General features: G+C 38.2%; 1 long non-coding RNA gene across 1 annotated transcript in view; it reads right to left on the bottom strand.

Moving 5' to 3' along the window:
* Positions 1–4,234: 4,234 nt before the first annotated feature.
* LOC149919376 (uncharacterized) overlaps positions 4,235–12,011 on the bottom strand; it is a 99,261-nt gene continuing 91,484 nt past the window's right edge. The window contains exons 2-3 of the long non-coding RNA XR_016463552.1: positions 4,782–4,807; positions 4,235–4,368 (exon numbers count right to left, since the gene is read on the bottom strand). This is a non-coding gene — a long non-coding RNA (uncharacterized LOC149919376). The remainder of the gene's footprint in view (positions 4,369–4,781; positions 4,808–12,011) is intronic.

Raw genomic sequence — 12,011 nt, 5'->3', positions numbered from 1 at the left:
TAAGTATCAGGTTGAGCACACTGACCAGCAATAAATCAAACACACGTTCAATGTAAACACTTCTGTGGTCCATGTGAAGTGAACCAAACTTTTAAAATTCATCATGCTTTTATACTTTACTGGCCCTGAACCATGAAAGAATTAGAACTACTTAGACAGTATTCACAGGATGTTTCTCTTAGACCATGTCTACCTAGCCCTCAATTCCTTACAAAAAGGAACTTTCTTGCTGTGCTATTTTCCTACTGCTGCACTATGCTGAAGCCTCAGGGAAATTATACTACAAACTCCTTTGTTGCTTACAGTGACCATGTAAGCCCTGCTTCCTATTCATAGTGAGGAGCTAAAATGGTAAACATTCTTCTTCAAAGAAATTAAGATATGTAAACACATTCATTCCCCATCGCCAAGCATAGCCTGTGAACCCAAGGAATATTTCTATATCAATAGAATTGCACAAATGTATGCTATTCTTTTCAGCAGTACAAACTGGGGTTCTATCATTTTCATCATTCTCAAATACACACATATTCAGTACAATGCATTTGACACTGCACTGCTCAAAGCTCCATTGTTAGTTTCCAATCTGAATAACTGTGGCATTTTAGAAAAATGGAAGGACACTATAGAAATGGAAAATGTTTAAAAACAATGAGTATGGTCAAAAGACTTCGACAAAATAAAACATAAAACCTTATATTTAGCAAATGGTTTACTTGCTCACAAAAAAAGTCTCTCCCAGAGCAACAAGAAAGCAAGAACCTTTCTCTCTTTCTGCCTTCAGTGGAAAAAAAGAGAAGGAAAGCTTCCTTCAGGATTTTAAGATTTCTAATAAGAAGTGTTAGAATGTCTATTGTAATTTGAACAAATGTCTTATTGTCTAAATAAAATAGACTCCACAAGAAACTCTTCATCTACTACAGATTTTTCAGGCACTAAAGTTCTTTTTGAATCCCCTGCTGGCTGAATCTGTTGTCCTTCCTTTGATATTAATACTGACATTTCTCTATTAACTCATTAGGGGCTTGTGACACAGGAAACAAATACTCCATAATTACTATTCTTGCAATTCCACTTGTTTTCTGCTAACACTGAAACTTCTTGTACTACAGACTGTACAGACAAGGAAAAAACAACAACAACAACAACAAAAAAAAACAGTCTTTGTCCTAGAGAGCATTACATTTGAAAGGACAAAGCCAAAAAAGAACAGAGATCATAAAACATGCCTTTTTTTTTTTTTTTTTTTTTTTTTTTGGTAGAATGAGGGTCAAATCCATGTCTGTTGACTTTCAATTAGTTTCTCATCTACTTCTTCATAATCCCGTGTAATTAAGCTCCATCAGTTTCCAAGTGTTTGCGCTCTCAGGTCACATTCATTTTGCTAGCCTTAAATAGTCAGGTTGCACCTTATAGAATTATGTCTGTGAGGACTAGAAATATCAAGGAAGGAAAATCAAGTCAAAGCATTGAGCTATGAAAAACTCAGGGACATTATTATCCTATGGAAAATAAAGTTTCACAGGAGAAATTTACCTCAGTAATAAGTAAACTGAAATAGAATTTTAGAATCATTTGATTTGGAAGGGATCCTTAAAGATCATCTAGTCCAACTCCCCTGCGATGAACAGGGACATACACAGCTAGATCAGCTGCTCAGAGTCCTGTTCAGTCTGACCTTGAATGTCTCAGCTACCGGGACATCCACTACCTCCCCGGGCATCTTGTTCAAGAGCTTCACTATACTTATTGTAAAAAAATGCTTCCTTATATCGACTCTCAAACTTTTCTATTTTAGTTTGAAACCATTTCTCCTTGCCCTATCACAACAGACCCTGCTAAGGAGTCTGCCCCTTCTTTCTCATTAACCTTGCTTTAGATAAGGAAAGGTCACTCACTGCTATCCCCAGAGCCTTCTCTTCTCCAGGATGGACAGCCCCAGCACTCAGCCTGTCTTCTCAGGGTAGATGTTGCATTCCTTGGAGGTGATACAGGAGAACCAGCATGGCTGCACCAAGGGCAAATCCTGCTGTACCAACCTCATGGCCTTCTATGATAGTGACACTGAAACAATGGATAAGGGAAGAGCCACTGATGTAATCTATCTCGACTTTGGTAAGGCCTTTGACTCTATACACCACACATCCATCTCTCCAAATTGGAAAGATATGGATTCGACATGTGAACTGTTCAATGGATGAATAACTGGCTGCAGGATTGAGTCCAGAGAGTAGTGGTCAATGGCTCAATGTCTGGATGGATATCAGTGATGAGTGGTGTCTTATGGGGGTCAGTGCTGAGGCCGATACTCTTTAATATCTTCACCAGTGACACTGACAGTTGGCTCGAGTAGACTCAACACGTTTGCTGATGACACAAAGCTGTGGGAACAGTGAACACACCAGAGGGAAAGGATGCCATTCACAGGGACTTAAACAGCCTGAGCAATGGGCCCAGGTGAACCTCATGAGGTTCAATAAATCCAAATGTGAGATCTTGCACCTGGGTCAGTGGAACCCTCACTACCAATACAAACTGGGTAATGAAAGGATTAAGTGCAGCCCTGCTGGGAAGGACTTGGGGATACTGGTGGATGGGAAGCTGGACATGAGCCAGCAATGTGCCTTCACAGCCCAGAAAGCCAATCATAACCTGACCTGCATCAAAAGAAGCGTGGCAAGCAGGTTGAGGGAGGTGATCCTGCCCCTCTACTCTGCACTGGTGAGGCCTCATTTGGAGCACTGTGACCAGATGGGGAGTCCTCAGTACAGGAGAGACACAGATCTGTTGGAGTATGTCCAGAGAAGGGCCACAGAAATGATTCGCAGAATTGAACACCTCTCCTACAAGGACAGGCTGAGAGAGCTGAGGCTATTCAGTCTGGAGAAGTCTGTGAGTTGACCTGATAGTGGCCTTTCCAGATCTAAAGGGAATCTACAATAATGAAGGGGACAGACTCTTTAGCATGGTCTGTCATGATAGAACAAGGGGTAGTGGCTTCAAGCTCAAAGTGGGTAGAGTTAGGTCAAATCCAAGGAAAAGGTCTTTTACAGTGAGTTTGGTGAGGCACTGAAAGATTGCCTGAAGATATGGTGGATGACCCATCTCTGCAGACTTTCAAGGAGAGGCTAGATCAAGCCCTGGGTAACCTGATTCAGCTGTGCATGTTCCACTGCAGGGGAGTTGGACTAGGTGATCTTTAAAGGTTCCTTCCATCTCTAAGGATTCTACAACAGAAGTGTATTCCTACACCTCTACATACTTCACAAAACACTCAAAGTTCTGGTGTTACATTACTAATCAGCATCACATTGCAAGGTCATGAGCAAAATCATTTATAGATAAACCATTCTTCAAGATTATAAGATGAACCCTAAATGAGCCCAAAGTTTTGGTAGTATGAGTTTAGGAGTTTGCTTTTGTTCAAATACATGTTAAATACAATCTTAATCATTGAGCTCAGTACCCACCGTTGCTAGGCAGATGGGCTGCAGGTAGTAGGTGGGTTTTAGAGATCCCTGCATTTTGGAATCTTACTGTTTGAGAGAGAGAAACTCAAGTTAGCACCTGTCAAGAGACATGCTTCAAAAATTTAGCAATTAATATTATCTGCTTACAGACAGGATCTTGCAGCTTCAGAATCTTATGACCTCTGTTCTCTTTCAGTCTGTCAGGTGAAAGGCATTTGGAAGTACAAAGTAGCCCTGAAGAAAGATTGTGAAGAAAGGAGCAGGGAGATAACCTTACGAAAGCTCATTCAGAGTTCGAGTTTTTGCTGTGGTAGTTCCTCAGAGAACCTAATCTGGGATATGTGCTCCTTTTCTGATTTAAAGCAAATGACTACCTCCTTCCTTTCTCTTGTTCCTTGTGATATGGGAATGAAGATCAAGTTTGCAAGAACTAAATAATTTTCATCTTTTTCTCTCTTGCTATATGCAGCTTTTGCAGAGATCTAGCACTTTTTGTTCTGTTCTGGGATTTTATTTTCAGAGGTAGCACACCATAATCGGTGAATTCGGTAAGATATATGCAGTTCACTGGTTAGCTCCATGTTGGGATACGTTTTGCTGACAGGGCAACTGAATTTTCAGGAATAAGAAGAATGGAAAAAGCTTTTAAATAATACATAATGTTAACAGCACAAAACCACTCACCTCAGCATTGAGATATGTGTCAAGGAATTGTAAGTTTTTATGTTCCTATTACTTTTGCTTCTTTTTATGTAGGGTTTGGTCTGAGATCCTTGTTCAGCTGTTAATTTTGACTTGGCAATACGAGACATGGAAAAGGAAGGTCCAATCTTCCACGTCAATGAGAACTGTCAGGGTTGTCTTTCTTTCTCTGCCACTGTCCATGCTAATCAGCAACCTACATGGGAGCATATAGACAATGAACACAATGCTGAAATGAAAGAAGATTTAAAAAAAAAAAAAAAAAAAAGGAAAAAAAAGAAAAGAAAGAGCTGCTGAAAGTGTTATACTAGTTTGCACATGGTAAAAATGTGCAAATAAGAACTATAATGAAAGATGGGAGATGGGGTAGCTCTGAAGATTCATCTTAACCTTAGGAACATTGCAAGCATAGTTGTTACTATAAGAAATTGAATGATTCTCTTCAAGTCAGTGAAGCATCACGAGCATGGAAGAAATAGAAAATAATTTTCAGGACAAAAAAATTGATAAGAAATTGCTAGTATGAGAGGCAAATACATGTCCAGAAAGAAGTATTTTAAATATCTGATAGTATCTACAACTGTAAAGAGAATCAGAAGTAAAAATTACCTTGTCTGGTGCTGATTCTTCCAGACCTGAAAAGGAAGGAAGAGGGGCACAAATTTCACATTGGGAAAAGAAAAAAATAAAAATAGAGAAAAGTGTCAAATGATGGGTGTTCTGCTCACAAATAAACAAAATTGCTTCTGACAGGTTCTTGGCAATACCAGGCAACGTATTCACAATAATCATATACAGGCCAATTATCACATCCAGATAAAAGAGTTGACCTCACCCAACTGGTGAGGAGAATCTCTAGCTATGCAGCACTCCATCACAGAAAGCAGCCTAGACTCAAGAGTTGTTTTCCCTATTGGCCCTTACACAAGTCTAGGGTGGCTCTACCTTGGGTACACTCCTAGTCATTAAGGGAGCACAAATGCAAACATTCTGCCTGTGCTCCCCATGCCAACCACACCACTTCACCAGGTGCCCGATCACCAGTTTAAGCTGTGACCTAACTGTTCCCCTACAATTAGAGATGAGAATCTATCTAAGAGGATAGAGAAAAGAGATACAGGGAATTTGCAAAGGGGGCAATGAAGAAAGGAACTTAAGGCCAAAGTAATTTACCATGTTTAATGTCAAAACTGATCTGGTTTAGTAATCATACACCTTGTAGCAATATTTCCTTGTAAATTCCAGGAAATCAAGAACATAACAATTGTTTTCAAGATAAAGATATCACGTTTTTTTCCTCAAATGTTTTCCTCCCTCCAGTGATTTCCCAGTGAATTCAGACCCCTTCCATTGTCGTCTCGATGGCTCAGGTGCAGAGTATTTTAGCTGTAGATGGAAGGCAAACATCACCATGTGACAGAACATTGCTATACTGGTGAAGAGAAGGCAGGAATAGGCCTATGGAATGAGCTCTTCCTGAATTATTGTGCACCACATTACTCCGTTCTGATTGAAATGTAGAGTCCCTGACTCTGTTTTGGCTTTCCTCTGTATGAAGGATGAAGCCAACTTTCTAAAATACCAGTCTCACTAAGTAGCACTCATGGCACATACACTAGCAGAAAGACTGGTGAACAAATAGTACAACAGGTGAATTTCTTAATTAAATGCTCACAGATATTACTTCAGTCATTTTGAAAGGACACAGAACCTCCACCATCAAATAATCTCCAAAATTCAAAATGCTCTTCCCTGTTTTTAATATTCTCTGCAGCCGTGGCTCTTCCTCTTTTATTCCATGATGTCAGCATTTGAAAGATCTGAGGGCTGTGGTCTCAGTCCAGCAATATGATTGAGCACATACTCTTCACTAGTATTGCAGAAATTCATGAGCTGATGTGATTTGTTGAAACGCAGTGCTCCACATCTGGAAGTACTGAGGTCACTGTCTTCTCGGTATCTTTGTTTGAACTAGTTCCACTGCTTGGACTACTTCTATCAATAAACATGCAGGTCCTTCCAAAGCATCACCAGGATAAAGTAACAATAAATAAATAAATAAATAAATAAATAAATAAAAAACAAATAATCAAATGGATTAACAAGTTTCCATTTGTTTCAAATAGAAGGAAAATATGTATAATTTCATAATTTCTGCTTGGCAACTTTTTCTCTACCCATTCCACATCCCAATTTATTCAGCCTTTCGCAACATAATATTATTGCATAGAGTACCATTTGTGGAATAGTAAATCATTTGTTTTTCAGCTCCAAATGCAATATTATTTAACTTCAGAAAATAAAATAAATGAATGAATAAATAAATAAAATAATAAAAATCCCTCCCAAGAGAAGGGGGTCTGGAATCAGTATAAGTAATATAAGAGTACATTTTGATACACAAGGAAATGATATTCATAGCAGCCTAGGCAGATTGCAAACAGATGTTGCTAGAAAGTGAATCTATTATTAAATTAATTTGCCTTTTCGCCCCCAAGAGTCTGTAAAACATAAATCAGATATGCTTAATAAAAGTCGAGTTTGCCAAAAATATTCAGCACTCAGGCACATGCAATGTGACACTGACAGAACCGTCTTTTCTGTCACAGCTCTGAACATAATTGGTTAAAGATCCCATTCTTAAGAGATGCTAGGCAGAGTTGATTTCAGGGGCAAAATCACTCAGAGTGGGGCATGCAAACTTTGTAAGAAGAAAGCAGGTGAGCCTGGGAAGCTGATATTGGCCAAAAAAAACCCAATGTTTTTCCAGTGGATGGACAGTACCAATAACTGGTCAGTGTGGTTTGTAATGTCCAGCACAGGAAAAGTTTTGAAGTAAAATAGATCAGGAAAACATGTGTCTTCAATCGTGGATTAGAAGTGGCATGATAATTTGTTAGGGAAACATCCCCTTCTGTTGACAAGCTAAGATGCAGTTCATCACTTTTATCATACCTTAAGAAAAAGTGGAAGAAACCAGATAAATTTTGCAGGTGCTTAAGAAGCGATTCTATGTCTCCATCCAACCATCTGATTACTAGGTTATCACAGCATCGTTATTGCAGACATTCAAGGACTGTTAAAATAAAATCTTAATAGCATGCCCGGTGAACAACTAACTCAGAGATATAGATGGGTGGTGGCTGGCAAGTCCTGGTGCATAAATCTATACCTTTAGCAGGCACAAATTGTGCAACTTGTGTAGATCAAAGCCTAGACCTGTAACTCATCAATAGGTACATGCAGTATCTGTTAACGTTATCACTGCTCTGCCTGGGTCAGTTAGCATCCCACTGAAAAAGCAGTAAAATTGAGGATTCCCAGAAAACTGTTTATTGCCTGACATTCTACAGAAGCGAGTAAAGAGCAGGGTTCAAACAGTGGCTTCTGCTTGAGATTCACAAAAATTTGGTTCTAACAAGAAAAAATCAGGCTGATGATGTTTGGGTTATGAAATGTTATTTCAAATAAAAATTTAAGTAGGTGTCTAATGGTTGTGCAGACTTAAAGCCTAAAATATCAAGCAGGTATTTTGGGATGACAACTCATTTACATTTTCACTTGTTTAGTCTTTTCAAAACCATCTCTTGGACTGTGTTAGTTTACAAAGAATTGAGTATATAGCTACCATAACCAAGGGTAACTATACTGCCTTCTTTACTTTTGTACTTGTAAGCTGTTTTGTCTGGACTCCCTTTAAGATCTGGAAATTCAATTTGAACTGAATTCTTGGAAACTGATACAATGATTGTGAAGGACTGTGTATAGCAATGCTGTGGGGATGAAAAAAAATAATAAAAGGAAATCATTTAAAATGTTCTTGGCTAGAAATAGGACAAAAGTGTATTCTGACAAGTAATAAGATTTTAAAGATCACGTTTGGGCTGTCAGGAAGGATTTTTATTTTAATGAAGTGATGACTGGGGGCCAAACTCATTATTTCTATCTTTCATACAAGTTTGAGCAAAAGCAGCGAGGAAAATAGGAGTGGGAAATTCTTTCTCCTCCCATTACTTCCTGCCAAACAGGGAAGGATAAGCACTGAGGCCCTGTACTGGCTCTCTCCAGCCTTTCCAAGAGCTCAGGCTGTCAGCAACACTGTGATATATCTGTGAGCTGGAAGCAAGCTCTGCCACTGACATCTTTCTGATGCTCCCCTATCCTCCTTGCCTAGCCAGGCCATTGGAGCGCTTCTGGAGCAGGCTTTTCCCAGCCAGCCATGAGCAAGCTCAGTCCCATTAAAGTTAAATTAACATGGCACCAGCTCACTGGTCTGGCTTACACCTCTCTCCTTTCCATCCAAATTCCCAGCATGGCTTTCCAGTTGTTTTTATTTTTTTTTAAATATAGATATACATTTTATTAATTTATGAGTGCTTTTAACTCTGGGAACAAAGAAAAATCTTTAAATACACTGACTGTATTTATCTGTTCTTAATTGCAGCCTCCTGCTCCCAGGGGCAGTAAGTACAGCCTATAGGATGTTGCAGTTCAACTTGCACTCAGCTGGAGCGTGTCAGTACTGCTGGATATGCTTCTTGCACAGATGCCATCCTGGCAGCCTAGAAATATTTTGGGCAGTGCTGATTATGATAATAATGAGCAACAATGGGCAGTTCACAAGTCTGGGAGATTTCATTATATTTTGAACACACAAGCTCCTTCTCACTGCCATTGATTACTGTTGTTTATCAACTAAATGTCTCCAACCTAAAATCGGAATAATCCTTGCAATGTTTTAGTGGAAGAAACAATAATAAAAACTTCCTATTCTCTTCAGAAACATAGGTTTTTATTTTAATAATGTAATGAACCCAGAAAGACTTATGTTACTGTTAGAATATAAAATAAACCAAATGGAACCATTTGTAATCAGGATTTTATCTGAGCAGTGTGCTCTATGTATCACCCACTGCCTATAAGAATGTGTTCCATTATACGACAGCAGTAATAGGAAAGAAACTAAACTATTTGCATCAACAATAATGCAACCAATTTTCAAGACTTGCATGTCAAAAATCCATTATTCCAGACATGATTACCTGGAACTGCCAATAACAATTGTCACCAATTACATTTTTTTACAACGCAGCAAGAATTTCATAATTTCATTTCCCTTTCCCCACCTCATCTTTTCTTTCTTTTCCTTTTTGTCTTATTTTTAATCTTTTTTTTTTTTTCTTTCTTTTTATTTTTTTTCCCATGGTGATAGGGTAATGTCTCCATCACTTAGATTAGAACACCATATCTAGTACAAGCAGCAGATGTTAATACAGAGAGGCAGAATGTCTCCATTTTAGCACTGTTAATTCAGCTTACTGAGCCAATTTCACAATTCTCACATTCCTTGGTCCTAAGAGAAAATGCTAATTTAGATTGTTAGAATTGACACAGGTTAGGGTGTAAAGGGTAATTAGCATAAGATCCTACACAAAGTGTTTTTAGCACCACTAATCAACACCCACCTATGAATATACATTTTTGGTCAAAAGTGGTTTTGAATAGTTCTGAAAAAATCTCTAAAATACTTTGTATTAGTTAAAATAAAAACAAACAAACAAACAAACAACAACAACAACAACAAAACTGTAGAATTTGGCTGGAAGCATTTTCCAGTGAAAGTATCTAACATGCAGTTAAAACAGAGCTTTTATTTTACACATGGGAATTATTAAAAACCCATAAAAACATTCCAGATAAGCGTATATATATGATCCTTAAGATTTAGGGGGATCTGTTAAAAAGCAAAAACACATCAAAATGCATTAGATGATTTGGGGTTATTCCACTTTCTCATCCTCAATATCAGAAAACTTAGAGTTATGTAAAAAAAAAAAAACAAACATTCTGCTTTGCACTCCATTTCATTAACACATACATAGTTCTAGTAAATTAGGTTTTCATTAGTGCAGACTGATTTAATTTTCCTTGAAAATGCTACTTGGGATGGGAAAATTCAATATAATTTTAGAATATTTAATCTAGGAGTACATCCTTCATAAAATCTACATTACTGTTACAGTTAATATGAATTATTTAAATGATACAAAATGATCAGACAAAATGCTCTGAAAAGGAATCCCTAAAACAAATAAACAAAATAAACAGATTAGAAATATTAGTTTAATAAAGAATAGAATTCTGTAACTGGGCAGTCTTCTTGCTGAAAATTTACAGAAGGTAAAGTTAATTTGCAGAGAGAGATCTCTGGGTCCATCTGATCCAAGTCCTGCTCAATTAGGGACACCCAGAGTTATACCCAGCATCATGTCCAGCTGGGTTTTGAAGATCTCCAAAGAGGAGACTACACAGCTCCTCTGGGCAGCTTGTTCTAGTGCTCCATCACTCACACAGTAAAGAAACATCATGTGTTCCAGTTTGTCCCCATTTTCTTTAGTTCTGGCCCTGTGCACCACTGAAGAGAGTGTGTCTCTATCCTCTCTGCATCTTCCCTTCAGATATTTGTAGGCAGTGATGAGACATCCCTGAGCCTCTTCTTTTCCAGGGTTTCTCAACCTTTCCTCACAGCAAAGATGCTCCAGTACCTTGATCAACTCTGTGGCCCTTTGCTGGACTCTTTCCAGTATATTCCCTTGTACTGGAGGCCCCAAACTGGACAGTATATTCCATGTGTGGCCTCACCTATGATGTGTAGAGAAGAAGAACTAAATCAGGTTCCATAAAAAAGTGTGTTTCCTAAATCGGATGAGTATAGAAATAAAAATTCTAACTGCCAAGGACAAAATGTTCTAGGCATTTTCATGCTAAAACAGACAAGTCAAGTAATTATTGTGTCTAATTGGCACTTCCACAAGATGTAACTATCTTTACAATACCCACAGCCAAGTGGCACTTAAAAAGGTGAAAAATTATTTCTTGCCTTGGGGAAAAAAAAATAACAAGAAGAAGAAAGAAAGAAAAGAAAAGTTTTGCGAAGGGAAAGGGCTGTGATATGCTCAATGCACAGCTTATGCTTAAGCTTGTGCATTTTAATACATGCCTATAACGGCTATTTTGATATCTGGCATACTTAAACACTCTGTTGTTTCAGTGTTTGTTCAATGCAGGTGGCATTCAGTTTCAGGTTTCAACAATTAATTTGGGTGCTATAGGAGCCTCTGTGGGAGGTAAAGAGCTTGCTACTCCTTTTCTGCACAGGGTAGACATAGGACTTTATTCAGTTGTATATATATCTGTTCTATATGCCTAATTATATATATATATATATGTATGAAGTATATGTATGAACTCAAGTTGTCTCAACCTCTACTCATGACCATGAGAGGCTTGAGTCTTCTTGAGATCTATGCCACGTTTACCATCTCTGTGGGAATCAAGGCATTTTAAGAGGCAGTAGATGTCTACTTTAGCAACTAGATCAAGTCCTTTACTGTTATGGTCAAAAGTGTTTGAACCAGTTGTCCATATTTATGTATGTACTACCAATGAAGGTATGGTAGAGCATCTCACCAGCTACTACTCCAGAAAATATGGGTTCCTGTATGTCATGTGTCCATGCAAGCACCATATAAATGTACTAAATATAGTCAAGCTTCTAAGGTTACTCTAGATGTCTGCATGGAGAACTAAGCCCAGATAAAAAGAGACTAAGATATTAAGGTGGTCCCTGTACTACAGTCCTACTCTTGCAGACTAAAAAACTCTATGGACAATAATGGAAAGCTAGAAAAAAGAATTTCTTATAAACGCTTGCATGCTACGTATCTTATCTGAATATCGAACTGCATCCTATCCTTAGAAATAAGTTCATTTACCTATGCATAGACATCTGGTGTCATTTGAGATGCCTGGGGGTATCCAAGACATCTGTACAGACCT

Source organism: Phasianus colchicus, chromosome 1, assembly GCF_987193195.1.
Source record: "Phasianus colchicus chromosome 1, bPhaCol1.hap1.1, whole genome shotgun sequence".
In the NCBI taxonomy this organism is placed as follows: Eukaryota; Metazoa; Chordata; class Aves; order Galliformes; family Phasianidae; genus Phasianus; species Phasianus colchicus.
This window is presented reverse-complemented; position numbering and strand designations above follow the sequence as displayed.